The 17649-nt window shown below is 41.6% G+C and overlaps 1 long non-coding RNA gene across 1 annotated transcript in view; it reads left to right on the forward strand.

Moving 5' to 3' along the window:
• The first annotated feature begins 757 nt into the window (after window positions 1–757).
• LOC139044895 (uncharacterized) overlaps window positions 758–17649 on the forward strand; it is a 28376-nt gene continuing 11484 nt past the window's right edge. Inside the window, exon 1 of the long non-coding RNA XR_011502353.1 lies at window positions 758–866. This is a non-coding gene — a long non-coding RNA (uncharacterized lncRNA). The remainder of the gene's footprint in view (window positions 867–17649) is intronic.

Consider the following 17649-nt stretch of genomic DNA (forward strand, 5'->3'; position numbering starts at 1 on the left):
TCATGGTCATTCTATCCATTTATTCATCCATCCATCCACTCAGTCACCTAGTGCTCATTGTGTCAAGACCTGAGCTGGGTGCTGGAGACACGCTTGTGAATAAGTTCCAAGCCTGGGAGTCATCCTTGATCCCTGCTTTTCCTTAGTCTCACTATCTCCATTGCTGATTCTGTCAACTCCACCTGCAGCCAGGAAGGAATTCCTTTCTCTCCTTTCTATGGCTACGTCCTATCCCAAGACCTCAACATCTCAGTGATAGCCACGTAACTGGTCTTTTCCTGTGTCCACTAGTCTATTCCCCACACAGTAGCCAGAGTGAGTTTTTCAAAAGCAAGATCGCTTCACTCCCCTGTTTCAGAACTCTCAATGGATTTTCATCACACTTAGAAAAAAGACAAACTCCTTACATGATGGGTAAGACCTTTCATAATCTGGCTATGTGTATCTGACCTTATCTCCTTCCTTTGCCACTCATCCTCTCCCCCCCAGCTCCAGACAAACTAGCTTTACGTCCGTTCTTCTCACACCCCAAGGGCTTTCCTGCTCCAGAACTTCGCTCGCAACTATCCTCAGCCCCCTAGAAGGCAATGTCCTGGGACTGGCTTTTTCCTATCATTCTTCTCTCAGCTCTAGTATAGACTCCTTCAAGAAGTGTCTCTTGGCATACTATGTAAAGAAGACACCTCATCTTTCTCCATCTCATTCCTCTATTTTAATTTTCTGGTATTACTTATCCCTCTCTAGTATTATGTGTAATTTATTTATTTTCTTTCTCTGTCCATTAGAATGCAATCCCATGAAGCCAGGAGCAGAGTCTCTCGTCTTCACTGCTGTGGTCTCAACACTTAAAACAGTGCTTGCATGAGGTAGGTTTTGCAGCTGTAAATACAGATAAGATGGATAGGTATTTGTTAAACAAATAAGATGGATAGATATGATCCCTGCCTTTATAGAGCTTACAATCTGGTTGGAGAGATTAAAAACCTTAAGTATTTATTAATATTACTAGATGCTTAACGACTTATGTGGTTTCAGACTCTCTCCCTAATTCTGACTGCTATTCTCAGAGCTGCCCTTTATCTCTGTGGCCCATGCTGGCTCCAAGGGGCCCTTTGTCTACATTTCAGGGGAGGGAGATCAGAGCACAGCTGTTCAAAAAAAATGTTTTGATTGGTCAGTCATTGGGAAAGACTTTTGGGGATGATAAAATTTAGAATGAAGACTTCTGTTATCCTTCTTCTGCAGAAGTTAAGACTTGAACCTTGGTTTCTTTTATGAGTTTGCACCTAACAGTCCTAGTTCTGAACTTTAGAGTCCTGCAGAATATGTCTGCTGTCTTTTCCTCTTTTGAACTAAAATATGTTAATTTCCAAAATTTTGTAATATACATCCAAATATAGAGAATAATAGCAAGTTACCTAAAATCCCACCCATCAGAGATAAATTCTATTAACACATGGATGTTTTTTCTTCCTGTATTTTTGGTATGCAATATGTAAATCTATCCATCTCTATCTGTCCATCCAGAATTTACCACAAATTTGGGATCATGGAGTATGTACAAAGTAACGTGTTTGCAGAATAGAAAGAATTAATGAGGAGAAACTGCATGAGGGCTGTGAGTGGTCAGGGCCAGGCTCACGTAGGCCCCCAAAAGCCACCGTGAGAGGCTGGCTATTACGCTAAGCACCATATGAAGGCGTTCGAGAATTTTAAGAAAGAGAGTGCCATGATGCAATTCACGTTTGGGGCAGCCCACTCCTCTGCTCCCCCCACACTGGAGGCAGGCAGGAAATTAGGAGGCGGTGGCAGTGATTCAAGTAAGATGGGGAGGGTGCAGAATAGGTAGATAGACAGAAGTGGCAAAGTGCAGAGGACTTCCTGTTGGGTTGGATATTAGGTTGTGAAAGAATGGGAGGGATTCTGTCTTGGTGAGCGTACGTAAACAAGGCTTTTGCATACTGATACTCTGGGTGTCCTAACTATTATAAGAATTGCATCTGATTAAAGACACATTCAAAGACGTTAGAAAAGGTTTACAAACTCAACAGACAAGGCTAGAAACCGAGTTGCAATAGTATGATATATTGCCGTGATTAACTGCTTTCATAAGAAGAGATGATGACTATTTGATCACTTCATTTTAAGGAGGGGGAGGTGCCTAGGTGTCAGTAAGTTTCCTTCTGTCCAAACAAGAATGATTAACTTCAATTATGGCTGCCTTTGGAGAACTGTGCAGGTCTTTTAGTGTGCGTCAAAGTATTTCATTTAGACATTTTGGAAAAACATACATCTCTATTCATAGCAATGATTACTGTTCTGATTTATAAGTTCTGCTCCACTGTAAATCATTCAAAACTCAAAAATTAAATTTTATGGCATAACACTTTGATGGCAGTATGCCTGAGCAAAAAGCAGGAGGAATGCAATTTTTCTTACTGCCAATTACAATTGGACCTCTTTTCGTTATGTCTTTTTTTGTTTTTTAATAAAGCAGATGGTTCAAGTCCCATCTATATATATATATATGAAGAGAGGTACACTAATGCTCTGTTAAGAAAAACATTCAAAACTTGACTTTTAAAAAATGGTATGCTTTTCATCGTCAGTTCAATCTTATTTAGTTTTAGCATTATGTATCCTAAGCATACTAAGAATTTAATATAAATTTCCATGTCTAAAGCATAGATGGATGTCTGTGGGGCTTGGCCAATTAATTGCCTTGGGTGCAAACTTGAATTATTCAGTTATGCCTTCGTGAGCAGGAATGAGTCTTTATACAAATGTGCTTGCTCTTTCTGACATTGCTCGATTCTCTTTTTGTTTATTTTTTTCCTCTCTCCTGGGAGGATGGGATTAGTTTGGCTTCCTCATTTGAGGAAGGAAGGAAGCCACGTCTGTTGAGTGACTGCTGTGCTCCAGGTCCTGGATGCTCTAATCGCTCTCATTGAGTCTTCCCCATAGTCTTTCACAGTCCTAGTTTTACAAGTGAAAAAAGAGTCAGAGAATTTCAGAAACTTACAAAGTGTCCCAAAAATGCTAAATTTCAGAGTCAGGATTTGAACTCAGACCCACTTACTGCCACCCTGTGCTATCCTTCTTCACCATGGCAAAAAATGAAATGTGTCCTCACAGTCTTTGTTCTCACTCTCAGTTAACGACAGCACATGTTCCTGCTAATTGGCCTGACACGAAATGTTTGATGGTTCCTCCCTTTGCAGAGTTTTGGTGGTGGTGTTATCCAAGTAGTTATAAAAAAGAAAAGGAAAACTGAGGGGAAAAAAGGTGATTTAATATGTACTAACTGAGCAAATTCTGGGCACCATGCCCGTCGCTGGGGAAGGTTCCCAGGGATGAGTAGGATTGGTTCTGAACAGTGCCCGCCTCCAGGAGCTCATCAGAGGGAGCACCGACGGCAAGGATGATGCAGGGCTTCTGTGATAGAGACTGGGAGGAAGGAGAGGATAGCCCGCCATGCTGCCAGGGACGGAGGCCTTACTGAGGATGTGGCATTTGGACTGGGCTTTGAAGATGAGTAATATTCAGAGAGGCAGAGCAAGGAGGTCAGGATTTCAGGCTTAGGGAGCAGCATGAGGTTAGCTTGCCCCTAAGTGGCTGGGAGTATGTATTTATCTATTCCCTCATTTCCAGCTTCTTGCCCAGGGAGAAGATTCTGGCAAGTCCTTCTCTCAGAACAGAAGGCAGATCAGAACCTAGCAACTGGGTCTGGGATTCTGTCCTCAGGGGACATAGGCGTCACTTGGTGAGCATTTAGTTCAGTCACAAGAAGAGTCTGAGTCCCAGCTGCTGGGACTGAGCCTGAAAGCCAGTGAGTAGGATCAGTTTACCCAGCCCTGACCATGCGTAGGTCCTTCTATTATATCTTAGAACCACTGTTGGATCTTTTGTCAGAAAAGATTTGTATAAATTTACATTGCATGTTGATAGGAATAGAAACAATTTGTGTTAAGATAATCATCATCATCATGATCACAAGAACAATGTATTCTTTACGTTGTACAGCAGTTAACGATTCGCACGTCCCATACGTACATCAGTCATTTACAGTCAAGCACATATTTACGAAGGCTTCTCCAAGTCACCTGCTTATCTCTTTATTTATAGCCTTCTTTGTTCAAGAAAGGGTTTACGAAGATCAGACAAGATTGGTAAAGAGAATAAACTTAAAATTAAGGGGAAAATTTAGGCTAAAAGAATATAAAAGTAAGAAAGTAAGATGATACCGTGAATGCGGCGAAAGGACTTGCTGTGAGATCCTATGCTTTCGTGAGAGAGATTTCAAGTTTGGTACCAAATTTTTGGCAGCTGGTGATACCACTTCCTTTTGTTGCTTATTTAAGATGACACTTGCCACTCTCAATGTGAATGTTATTTTCCACATACCTGTTTTATCTCCCCTCCTCGACTGGGAAGCCTTTGAGGGCTGGTCCCATGGTGCATTCACCATTGTTCCCAGTGCCTGATACATTAAAGTGATTGAAAGAAATGGATGACTCGATGAATAAAGAAGTGATTTCGACAACACACATAGCGTTGGTCCCATTTTGCAGATGAGCAAGAGAAGGGATGGATTCAGATCAGAAGCAATGCCTTTGATTAATATCCTAGTTCAGGGCTTGATCTTCTGGATCCTGATGCTCCTTTTTTGTCCTTGTTCAGCCTTTGCAAAGTCTACAAATGTTGAGAAATGAGGTGTTACTCAGACAAGACTAAGCAGCCCTTTGCACATGTCTGAGTTTGGCTGAAACGTGTATCAAGGGACACATAGCCCTTTGATATTTTCATTTCCTTTGGTGTTTCTTTTCTTAGAACTGAGAAGTTGGTTTCTCTCAGCCTTTGTTCTTTGTCCATAATCACAGCATTGCCTAATATCTTTCTGTTAATTACCATCATACCAAATAGCAAATATGAAAGTGGAAATATCAATGAGTCTGTGAATCATGTGATATTTATGCAGTCTTCCAAGAATGCATATCACAGAGTTCAGCAAACTATTAAGGCTCTCTGGTGTAGTTATTATCTTTTAAGTCAATCTTTGGAGGCTGCTTTGACTTCAACGACTAGCAACGCCTTTATACAGTAAGTACCTTGACACAACAGAGCGTGGCAGCTGAAGTATTGCAAATACTCTCAGTCTCCATGTTTTATTCTTCCAAGAAAAATCTGGACTCTGGGCTGATGAATCAAAAGTTATTTCCTCTGAGCTGAAAACATGGTGGAACTTTTAACCTTTGCTTTATACATTCCAGGGAAGGAGCATATCCATCTTTTTGTATTCTTAATGCAAAGAAAGTATTTATTTTATGGGGACTATTAAATGGGTTTCCTAAGCAGTATGCTTTCTAGAACACAGACCATGCATGTTACATAAAACAGACATATTCCATCCCAGGGGCATCTCTGGTCCTCTCCCTTTTCTTCTCACCTCTCTGAGCTTTGATCTTGATGGAGTGATGCTTTTGCCTCTAGCTGGAAGATTCATAAATCTGAGGGGAGGAAGAGGTTGACATTTTGGCTCTTCTCTCTTAGAGACTCATGCTCAATTTATCAAAGACCTCCTCTCTAAGAACACACCTGTAATGCCTCAACATCCTTGTAAGATTTCTGTGACCTTTTCTGTCCGTTTCGTTTGTAAAGGCTGATGCAGCTTCTGGTATGTAGGGGATTTGTGAGGTTAATGGGGTACTTCTAGGAGGTTTAAGTTTTTGCCAGAGTGTCGAATGATGAGGTAAGAGTAGGATGTACTTTTGTTACAAGGAGACACTTTAAGCTGAGATGGGGCAGGATAAGTCTCCATATTTTCTATGTTAGGAGGATCTCTTTCAGGCCATTGCCAACAGGGTAACCCTATGACAAGGAACCTACAGATTCCTCACTCTGGAATTTTACCTTCGAGTTTCAAACACCTCTCACAAAGTCCACTGAAATTCAGAGCCCTGAGATTTATAATAAACAAGCTTATTTTTGACAAATTTCCATTTTTCCAAGGAGATCAATGAAACTTTCCTAAGTCAGACGCTGTGCAGAAACATTCCAATTTTCTCGCTGTCCCCCCGCCCCCCCTTATTTCACTGAACTTCCCCTTTTCTCAGGCCTTAACTTTCGTCTGCCCTCAATTGTCTGGTTTGAGCATCTCCCTAATTCTGCACCAGGATGCTTTGGGTTTTGTGGAAGCATCGTGTAGCAGGAAGAGTTTTGAAGCCAGGCAATTTTGGTCCCAGTTCTGGCTTAGTCATTTTCTAGCTTTGTAGTCTTGAATAAATTACTTAATCCTCCAGTTTTCTTAATCTGTAAAAGGAGCCTAATAACCCTAACTTTGCTGGATCACTGTGTGGATTAAACGAGACAGCACATGAAAGCATCAACACGTAGCAGGCTCTCAATGAATGCTGCTGTTTTGCCTCCTTTGACATTGAAGGAAGGGTTTTAATTGGAGGAAGAGCATCATCAAGTTTGTGTTTAGAACCATCCCTCTGGCTGTGGTGTTGAATGTGCATTGGAGGGATGTATTAGTTATCTATTGCTGTGTAACAAATTATCAGTTGGTGAGTTAAAACGACATCCATTTATTACCTCACAGTTTCTGTGTCAAGAATCCAGGTATGACTTAGCTAGGTCCTCAGGGTCTCTCATGAGGCTGCAGTCAAAGTGTCAGTTGGGGCTGGGGTCTCATCTGAAAGTTCAACTGGGGAAAGAGTCACCTCCAAGCTTGGGTGGTTATTGGCAGGATTCAGTTCTTTGCAGGTTGTTGGACTTAGGATCTCAGTGCCCTGCTGGCTTTCAGTTGGAAATCACCCTCAGTTTTTTACCACGTGGGCCTCTCCACAGGGCAGCTCAAACATGGCAGCTTGCTTTATCAAAACCAACAATGGGGAGAGCCTACCAGCAAGACAGAAACCAGAATCCTATGTAATCTATTCAGGGGAGTGACATCCCATCACATTCGCTGTATTCTATTGGTTAGAAGCAAGTCATTCAAGGAGATGAGATTACACAAAAGGGGAGGATGTCATCAAGAGGTGGGGCTCCTTGGAGGCTATCTTGGAGTCTGTCCTCTAGAGACAGCCTTAGTTAGAGATAGAGAAACTAAAATTGGAAGACTGTTGAGAGGTCTAGGTAAGGGATGGCAGTCAGAACAAGGGTGGTGACAGTTCAAGTAGAGAGAGGTGCACATATGTGTCATCTGTTTAAGAGACAGATGAGATGGGAATGGTAAAATAGGGATAAAAGTAACTTCCAGATGGGTGGCTTACTCAGCTGAGGATAAAAAGTAGTGAGACTCTTTGAGAAGGGGAACCAACGAGGGCTTCCCCTCGTTTATGGGGGGCAAAAAAAGTGAGTTTAGTTTCAGTTGTGTGTTTTAGAGATTTCTACTCTCATCTTTGCTGCAGGGCTCACTCTTGTTCCAAGAGAATTTAATGCAGAATCCCAGGGTATAAAACAATTAAAAATGGAGTTACTCTGGTTGAATCTAGGATGGGTATGAATGGAAGTAATGCCTGCTGAGGTTGCCCCTTATCTCTGCAGCAACTCCTTAGGTACCATATTGATTTTGGATTTGAATATACTGACTTGAGGTTTTATCCACTCTAATTAATATCGGATATAAATATATGTATTTTAAATGGTACGTAAGGAAATGCGGTTACTGAAAATTCATAAGGTCTTGTGTAATCTGTAAGTGTTGGGAATTTGTATGGTAAAACACAGTCTTTTCTCTTCTCTATGTAGAACCCCGTAGCAAATAAGGCTCAATTTATGTGACTTTGAACATCTCTACCTCTACATTACTCCTATGACCCTGAGAGACTATATCTGCCTGGAGAGGAGATTTGGAATTATAGCTTCCACTTTCTGGACCCTGATTGTAGTTCTGCTATCCAGAATCATTAGTTATCATTAGTTCATGAATTAAGTTCTGCATAAAGACTCTTAAACTCTTAATGTAGCTCTGATAGGCAGAAATTATTCTCCTTTTATTATTTTAGTGTGTCAATCAGCCATTGCTACATAATGAATACACAAAATCTCCATGCCCTACAAAATAAGCATTTATTTAACTTGCGTATCTGCAGGTCAGCTGGGGTTTGGCTGACCTAGAGTGGGTTTGGGTCGTTGGTACTAAGCCGCAGGTTAAGATAACATTTGCTCCATGTATCTCTCATCTCCTTGCATCAGTAGGCCTACCAGAGTGTATTTTTCTCATTGTGATGGTAGAAGCATATAACGGCACATCGTATAATATAAGCTCATTTCAAACCTTTGCTTATGTCACATCTGCCAACATCCCATTAACCAAAGAAAGTCATGTGTCTAAGCCCAGAGTCATGGATGGGAAAATATACTCCCACGGATGCTTCAGGGAGGAAGTGAGTATCTCTGAACATTAGTCTAGTATACCACAATTAGTAAAATTTTATAAAGAATATGAAAATCCTTGACAATGTCTGATATATGGTAAATACATAATAAATATTAATCCATATTCTTCTTCCTTCCTCCTCTTCCTTCTTGTCCTCTTTCTTTCATCCATTCTTCTATCCGAGCTATGCCTTTTTGCATATAAGTGACCAATATCAGCCAAAAGTAACGCTTTATCAGCAATTGATACAAGTATAAGACTATCATTGATTGTGAATCACAATTGGGAGCAATTGAGAGAAACACTTCAAAGAATTTTAGAGAATCATCTAAGAGAACTACAACATGGCTTTTAGAGGTTTGAGAATGATCTCTGGTTACGCTATGTACTAACTAGGTGTATAAATCACAGTACAAGTGGAGAGGTGAAACCAGTAGGAGGTATATATTAAGAGACTTATGGTAAGGAATTCACTTACATGATTATGGGGGCTGGCTGGGCAAGTCTGAAATCTGTGGGGCAGGCTGTCAGGATGGGCAGACTGAAACCCTCTGGCAGGAGCTGACACTGCAGTCAGTCCACAGGGAGAATTTCTTCTTCCTCAGGGAAGCTCTGCTTTTAAGCCCTTTCAACTGATTGAATCAGGCCCATCCAAATTATCTAGGATAATCTCCCTTCTTAAATTCTACTGATTCTGGACTTTAAGCACGCCTACAAAATATCTTCCCAGCAAGTCCTAGATTTGTGTTTGACGGAATAACCAGAGACTGTAGCCTTGCCATGTTGATATGTCAGAAGACTATCACACTAGGTAAACTTGAGGGGGCCTCTGGTTCCTTAGCTGTGAAAGTGGAAATGATATCTATCTTGTAGGGTTACCATGGATTAATTGAGATAACTTCCTTCAAGCGTTGCTGCTGAGACAATCCTGCCCAACCCTACTGAATTCCTGTTTTTCAGTGGAGTGGCTGGTAAATATCTGATGTTGGACGTTACATAACAAAGGTGTGGAATTCACCTTTATGCTGAAAAGGTCCATTTTGCTATATACTAGCTTCCAAATAATTCCTAGTTACAGTCGTGTGCTACTTAACAGTGGGGATATATTCTTAGAAATGCATCATTAGGCAACTTTGTCGTTGTGCAAACATCATAGAGTGCACTTACACAAACCCAGATGGGATAGCCTACTACACACCTAGGCTATATGGTGCTAATCTTATGGGACTACTCTTGTATATGCGGTCCCTCCCTGACCAAAACATCGTTATGCAGTGCATGACTGCATTCAATCTGTATGGTCCAAAGTTTGCTGTGAATTTAAGTAAATAATAAATGTCACCATATGACATAAATTGCCACTTGCATATACATGTCTCATTATCTGTGATTCAAGTTATTTCAGAAAACATAAGAGGGTGTTTCTTACTATTAGAATTCCATACAGACAGTGGACCCAGGAAGAGGGCCAGGCCATGGTTGAAATGCTGAAAAAGCAGAGAAGGCTATGGATTCTTGAACTTCTCCAGGGTTTTAAAAATGACCAGGGGAGTCAGGGTGTGGATGTCAGCTGTCATTTCTTTCCTTTGGGCTGCGATTTCCTTTTCAGCAAAAGTGAGAACATTGGCTGTGGTAACCACACACTTTGTTGTCCTATCTGGTGTACTTTTGATGGTGAAAGGAATAATTATTCTAGGATAATAACTCTAACCTGGCTTTGTCTAGGTCAGTCGGGTCATATGGTCACCCTAACACTGGCTTAGTTCTATGAGCCCACAAATCTCTAGGGAAGATTAACACTTACTGAGCATGATCCACATGCAGACCCCTTACTTAACATGTAGATGATATACCGTGACATATTCAAACTGTCTGCTTTGGCTTTGCTTCTCCCGTGGGTCTCCACACCCCTCAAGGTCCAGACCATACTATATCCTTGACAGCACTTGGCATAGGATGGTTTCTCCATCAGTGTGTACTGAATCCTCCTAATTCTCAGATAATCCTGTGGGGTAGGTAGTCGTATCTCCTCCCCAGAGATGATGAAGGAGAAGCTTGCAGGAGTTCCCACCACAGGAGCAGACATGCCTCCAGTGCTTTTCAGGCTACCAGGCAGAGCTGAGGTTCTGGGGGCTCCAGGCCTGCTCCCCATCTCAGGCCCCAGGCCTGGGCTTTCCCAGGCACACGTTACCTCTGATTGATATTAAAGGTCAGGCCAGGTCCTTTATAGGCTGCGGGAAGTGAAGCTTATTTCTTGCCAGGGGAGTTATTATGGCTGGTATCACAGGGTTTACAGGCCCCGGGAACCATGTCATGGGGCTTTTGAGTTTAAATGGAGGCAATTCATAGGCTCCAGAAGACTTGTAATGTTTATAAGAATTGCACAGTTTCATGTAACTCTCAGGTGCCTAGAATTCAAGTCTTCATTTCTCAGTCATTGTAAGATGCAGGCTGTCAAAGTGAATATCAGGCTTTAATTTCTGGAGAGACCACAGAACTAAACAAAATCTCAGTATGTTGCTTAAAACACAACTCTCCAGACTACTTTGGAAATGTGAAAAATGCGTTTTATTCCTAAGGTTATCCTAATTTGTAGACTAAAACAAAGTTTTCCACTGATACACAGAACTTGAGAAATTACAATAAAGAAAGCATTTTTTGTAGGGCAAATCAAACATCAAAGTTTTAGTAGACCCAGCCTGGAACCGTGAAGCTGACTCTTAATTTTATGTTTATATTGGCTTAAACCTGTGTGTGCGTGTGTGTGAGAGTGGGTGTGTGTGTAGGTATATATATGAATGTGTGTATGTGTATACATATGTATGTGTGAGTGTGTGAAGCTGCAGATGTAAATGTGGGTATATGTGTGTGTGCCTTGTGTGTGATTGCATATGTACGTGAGTGTATGTAAATGTGTGTGTGTGTATGCCTGTGTGAGCGTGTTTGTGTGTGGGATGTGTGTGTGTGCATGCATGGAGGTGTGTGTGTGTGTGTGTGCGTGTGTCAACTTTCACCAGGGACATCAGGGAAATACTCTCTGAGAAGCTGACATTTGAATGAAGGAGGCAGCCATGCAAAGACAGGGATTATCAAGCTCAAAGTCCTTGAGTTGGGAACAAGCGTGACGCGTACAAGGAATATAATGAAGGCAGTGTGGCTCGATCCCAGTGTTCCAGGTGATGTGGAGGGAGATGAGATCAGAGGGGTAGGCAGGCTTAGACACATAGGGCCCTGTGGGCCACTATAAGGACTTCGATTTTGGACTCAGGCTTGTGGGATACCGCTGGAGGATTTTGATCAGTAAAATGATATATTCTGACTTACACTTAAAAAAGGTCACTTTGGTGTTTGCAGGAAGGCTAGACAGGAGGCAGGAAGGACAGCTGAGAGACTGCTGCAGGAGTTCAGGAGGGACTTGGAGTAGGATGGAGGGTTGACGATGACGGGAAGGTTGGGTCTGCTTTATATTTGGGAGGTCGATGACTGTCCCGGTAACTGGATGTGAGGGATGAGGGAAAGAGGAGAATAAAAGATCATGCCTAGGCGGTAGTCATTGCTATCCCTGGCAAAGATGGAGAACACTGGAAGAAGAACTGGTTTGTCGCTGGGAGGTGGCAGAAATCAAGTCTTTAAGCGTGCTAACTTTGAGAAGCATGTTCCCCACCTCTCCCCTCCCTTTTCTTCCTGGTTCTCCCTCCCTCTCCTGTTTCCCTTCCTTTTTTCTCCTTCCTTTCCTCCTCTGAAGCCTTAACCATTGTATTAGGTGCTGATGATGCCAGGAGAAGGTGACAGAATTGTTGCTGTCAAGTAATTTACACACTAATGGGAGTGGTTGGTGCATAAACAGTTTATGAGGTATTGAGAAAAGTGCTCTAATAAAGTTTTGCCCATTGCTATAGAAACAGAGAGGAAGTATCCAGCTCTGCCATCTTCAAGAAATAACATAAAAAAGATAACACTTATTGAATTGTCTGAGCTCTTCTGTCTTGTACCCAAATCTTTATTCTGCTCTCTTGACTCTTAGCTTTAAACCTGGCAGCTGGTCATTGATTCTTTGGTTATATGCACACCCTGTATTTCCTGGATTGAGGTGCTGGCTCCCTTCCTGGCTACAGTTCCAGCCTTTGACCTGATGCATTGATAGATTAGCCTCAGAGTAACAGCAGTCTGAACCTGACCTCTGGTTCAAATTCATGGTTCTGTGGGTGGCCCCTAACTGGTCCTGCCCTGATGAGCAGGGCAAGCACAGGTTCTACCTGGGTTTGGGGAAGTCTTTATGGAGGAGGTAAGTCATGAAGGAAGGGTAGGAACAAGCCAGGCAAACAAGGCAAAGTCCTCATCGCTGCCTGGTTCCACCTTTGGATGTAACAAAAACATGTCTCCTTTCTCCTCCAGTACAGCTTGTCTTGACCAGTGTCAGGAGTGGGGGTGGGAGGACTGCTTAAAGTTGTAAGAAGGTAAGATGGTCTAATCTGCTAGGTTTTAGGCAGAGTACAACAGGCTGATAACAAGAATGCGTAAGATATGTCCTGTTTATGAGGAGCTCAAAATTCAGTAGCGGGAAGAGCTTTGTAGGCAGATATCCATTGTGGACAGAATCTACTTCTTAGCCCCTTTGATTTTGAGCTTGGTCATTTGGCATATTTTGGCCAAAGGAATGTTAGAGGATGGAGCATAAGCAGAAACCTTATTTTATAGATGAAGAAGCCAGGAAAGAAAGCAATTTGGCTCAAGTCTCACTGTTCTTAGAGGAGCGAGAATCCAGGCATCCTGACTCGCTCTTCCGTGCATCTTTTCCTTTTTCCCATAATCCCATGAATTGGATGTTTCAAGATACTGCAAATCTACTTTAGCAATGGAGAAAGAGTTGATAAGCAGATATAGAGGGAAGGTGAAGGCATCAGGGCGTGGCGCTGAAGAAACTTGAAATCAATAGGTTGGTCAGGCATTTATTTGCTATGGCTAGAAATAAAGGCTCTTCTGAAGTGCGCAATCATTAGACTTGTTCAAAGAGTTTCTTTGGGAAGAAAGGGATGAAATTAAGCCATGGAAAGTTCTGGCCAAGTCATGAAAAAACATTTTCCAAAAGAGCTGTTAATTTGACGGTAGAATGAGTCACAGCCCATGGGTAGGGCTGAAAATCCCATCAGCTGAATTACTCAAAACTTAACTGGACAATAAAAAAACGTATGGTCAAGGCAATCATCCCTTCAGGGTTAGGCCAAAGAGACACTGTGTCCCTATTTGAACTTTTCCTCTGTATTTTCAGGCCAAATCTACATGGAAAATTACCTGGTACCGCAAATCATGAGAATGGCGGGGCCAGATTATTTCAATACAGAAGATTTTTCCCATTTCACTTTTTTTCAGGGTCGAATTCATTGAATGGTGACCAAATTTTCAATATTGTTATTGTGGCAGGCCTGGCACTTACTAGTTGATAGTTGCAAAATAAAGTTTCTCGGTGAATTTAAACCTTGAATTTCCCAATTTATAGAAGAATATCGTACTGTTTAGTAAAAGTGATATCTCAATGGAGCTTACTAGCTGGAAGCACACAGCAGTGTGGGTTTAAAAATAGAAACCTGGTTTTAAAAATGTTCATCTTTAGATATACAGCGATCCTTCCATCATCCCCTCTAAAGGTTCTGCATCTGGTTCCAGGGTAGGTGTGGGAGTTTTCCCACCCACCAAACAATTCTCTGACACCGGCTGCTCGTCCTGCAATTCAGCTCAATTCTGACACTGTCTACCTGGAGACAGCATCAGATTCCACAAATTAAGGGCTCAGTCCCTTGACTGCCCTCTACTTCAGATTCCAATAGCAAGTCTAGGTTGTCACCTGTGCTTCTGACTGAGTGACTATAAATCAGAGGTTCCCATGACCCCCTCCTTGGGTTCAATTAATTTGCTAGAGTGGCTCATGAAACTCAGGAAATGTGTTACCTCACTAGATTACTGGTCTATTACAAAGGCTATTAAAGGGTGTGAATCAACAGCCGGATGAAGAGACACATAGAGCAAGGTCCCAGACAAAAGATCTTCTGTCTTCGTGGAGTTTGGGGACCACAAGGTGGCACGTGGATGCGTTCTGGTTTACCAAGCTGGAAGCTCTCCAAACCCTGCCCTTTTGGGGTTTTAATGGAGGCTTCATTAAATAGGTGTGATTGATTAAACCATTGGCCATTGGTGATTGACTCAACCTCCAGCCCTGTCTCTTCTCCCCAGAAGTCAGGGGAGTAGGAATAAAAGTTCCAACCCTCTAATCACAGAGTTAGTGCTCCTGGCAACCAGCAGCCATTCTTAGGTGCTTTCCAGAAGTCACCTCATTAACATAACAGAAGATCCCTTTATTGCTCTTATCTACTAGGAAATTCTAAGAGCTTTAGGAGCTCCGTGGCACAAATGAGGAGAAAGACCAAATATCTATTCTTATTATAAAACACAATTATCACACTCTTTTTAATTTTTGTTTTAAAAGAAAAAAATGAAATGTGTCCCCCACATTGTGATAAACTGTAAGATGCCTGGTGAACGCAATACTCCTTCACTTCTGAGCTGAAGCTGAACTCCTTAGGGAAGTCCTTCTGCCCCCTGGTTTAGGACAGGAGTGAAACTCACAGAACTGAATTTCCCTTTTTCAGGGCATTTATGTCAGCCCGTAATTGTATATTCATTGATGTGTCTTTTATTAACATCTGTCCTGCTCATTAGTGTGTAAACTCTTCATTTAGCGTCAATGATTCAGCAAGTGTATCACTGAGTGATAAGACTGAGGATGGACACTCTTGGTTTTCATTTATTATTTCTGTTTCTTCTTGAGCCCTCTGTTCATACCCCTTCCTGTGTCACTTGTGAAATGGCCTCTTCAGGGGCTTGTTGTTGTCCTCAGGTTAAGTTCAAACTTCCCCTCGAGGCCCTAAAGACTTCTCATGCTATTCGTTCTTCCTACCCATCTAGACTTTTCCCTTTCTCCCTAAATCCTACCTGGAACTCAACTTTCCAGTCACCACTGAACTTCTGCAATGTCTCTATTGGAAGGCTCAATGGAGGGCTCTGTCTTTTCTTTCTTCCTCTACCTTGCCCATGATTCTCCTTGGATTTGTATTAGTTTCCAATGGTGGCTTTCCTATTACCACAAAGTTGGTGTCTCAAAACAACGGAAATTTATTTATTCTCTCACAGTTCTGGAGACTAGAAGTCTGAAATCGAGGTCTCCACAGGGCCATACTCCCTCTGGAGGCTCTAGGGAATAATCCACTCCTCGTCCCTTCCTGTTTCTTGTGCTCATCTTGTGGCCACATCTCTTTGTTCTGTCTTCACATCTCCAACTCCGTGTGCATTTTCTCCTTTGTAGGTCGATCTTATAAGGATACCTGTCATTAGATAAGGGCCCACCTGCATAATCCAGGACAGTCTTCTCACTCAAGGACCTTAATTTAATTACATCTGCAAAGACCCTTTTTCCCAGTAAGATAATAGTTTCAGGCATTAGGACATGGGCATACATTTTTGGGGGAAGGGCCACTGTTCAACTCACTATGGGTCTTGATATTTTTTCCTGTGAATTTAAACTTTTATTTTGTTTTCTGTGATGGCTAACTACCCTTTGTCATATATGATAAAGAATATTTTTGGCAACAGACAGTTGGTCTCTTAATTTCCTTTTGTTGTGGTGATGTGCAGCCTGGTTGAATCCGTGACTGATTAGACTATTCTTGAGATAAACTACTGTAGCCCAAAACTAAGAAGAATCCCAATCTGTATGCTTGCCTCTAGAAGGAGTTTAAGGGGACCGTCTACATACTGCTCAGCAACATGTTTCATATTCCCTTCTTACAGACTTCTGGTTTCTCATATCCCACACTCTTCAAATTGTCTCATTCTCCAAAAATACCCCTCTCTCATCAAAGTATCCTTCTTTCCATTTTAGAAAGAAAAAGGAGCTTTGAATATGGACTGGATTTACTTGATAGAAGGACTTTTTAATTTTTTTAGATAGGATAACATGGAGATCATGTTAGATCCTTATCAGTAGAGATGTACACTCAAGTATTTCCAGGTAAAATGACATGATATCTGGAATTTGCTTTTAAATGCTTCAGCCAAAAACAGAGTAGTGGTGGGAACTACATAAAATAAGACCTGGAAAATGTAGATAATTGTAGTTAGGTGATGGATATACAGAGATCCACTATACTCTTCTCTCCACTCTGGAGTGCGTTTGAAAGTTTCTGCCTCCCCCTGCCAACCAGTCTCAGCTGTCTGAAGATTGTCCTAACCTCTCCCTAACTCCTCCTCACCCTCTAGTCTCTTTCTTCTCGGTCGCTCTCCCATTCTGCACCCCTCAGTCTTGGAGCAAGTCCTGCTGAGCCCATTGCTCCTCAGGAAGAGGTGGAGAGGAGGGGGCAAAATCAGAACACAATTTCCCAGGCAGTTGCGGCAGGCAAGGGGCAGTCTGTGAACATTCACATTAATACATATTTATAGACCACAAGGTTTCTCAGCTTCACCTAGTCACATCTGTAGATCTTGTCCTTTGGGTATTTATTGATTATTTAAAAATTTAGCAAATGTTTCCTCCATAGTCTGATACTCAATAATTTTTTTGTATTTGGTTTGAATGATAGTCTCCTGCACTCACTGATATTTTTCTTTGATATTTTAAAGGTATTTATTCATTCAACACAAATTAGTTGAGGGCCTACTATACTTTAGGTGCCATAACAGGAACTAAGGATACAGAAGTAAAGTCACAGGCCAGCCATTAAGGACTGTCATCCAGAAGGGGGATAAATAAGAAACAAAGCCATAGAGTCTAGCATAGTATGTGCGTATAAAAGTGTAAGTATGTACACACTTCCAAGCAGTATGGAGGAGGAAAGAACATACACTTTAAATTTACGATAGCTGACATTTAGGCCCTGCAATGAGTTCTGTGCATGCTTTATATCTAGTGTTCGTAACAATCTTTCAAGATAGGTGTTATCGTTAGCATTTTGCAGAGGTGGAAATTGGGGCTCAGGAAAGTTAAGGGTCTTGCCTAAGATCACACAGCTAGTAAGTGGTAGATTTGAGGTTTCTTTCACATGTTTCTTTTTTAAGTATTTAGGCTTTCAAATATTTTATTTAGTGAGTGCTTACTAATATTTATAAGGACATTCTAGTTTTTAAACTATTCTCTCTAGAGCATGCTTGCTGTTGGTATAAATTGTATAATTTTTATCTTTCGATGTTATTTTAAAATTCAATTTAAATTATTCTTT

This window comes from Equus asinus, chromosome 3, assembly GCF_041296235.1.
Source record: "Equus asinus isolate D_3611 breed Donkey chromosome 3, EquAss-T2T_v2, whole genome shotgun sequence".
NCBI lineage: Eukaryota > Metazoa > Chordata > Mammalia > Perissodactyla > Equidae > Equus > Equus asinus.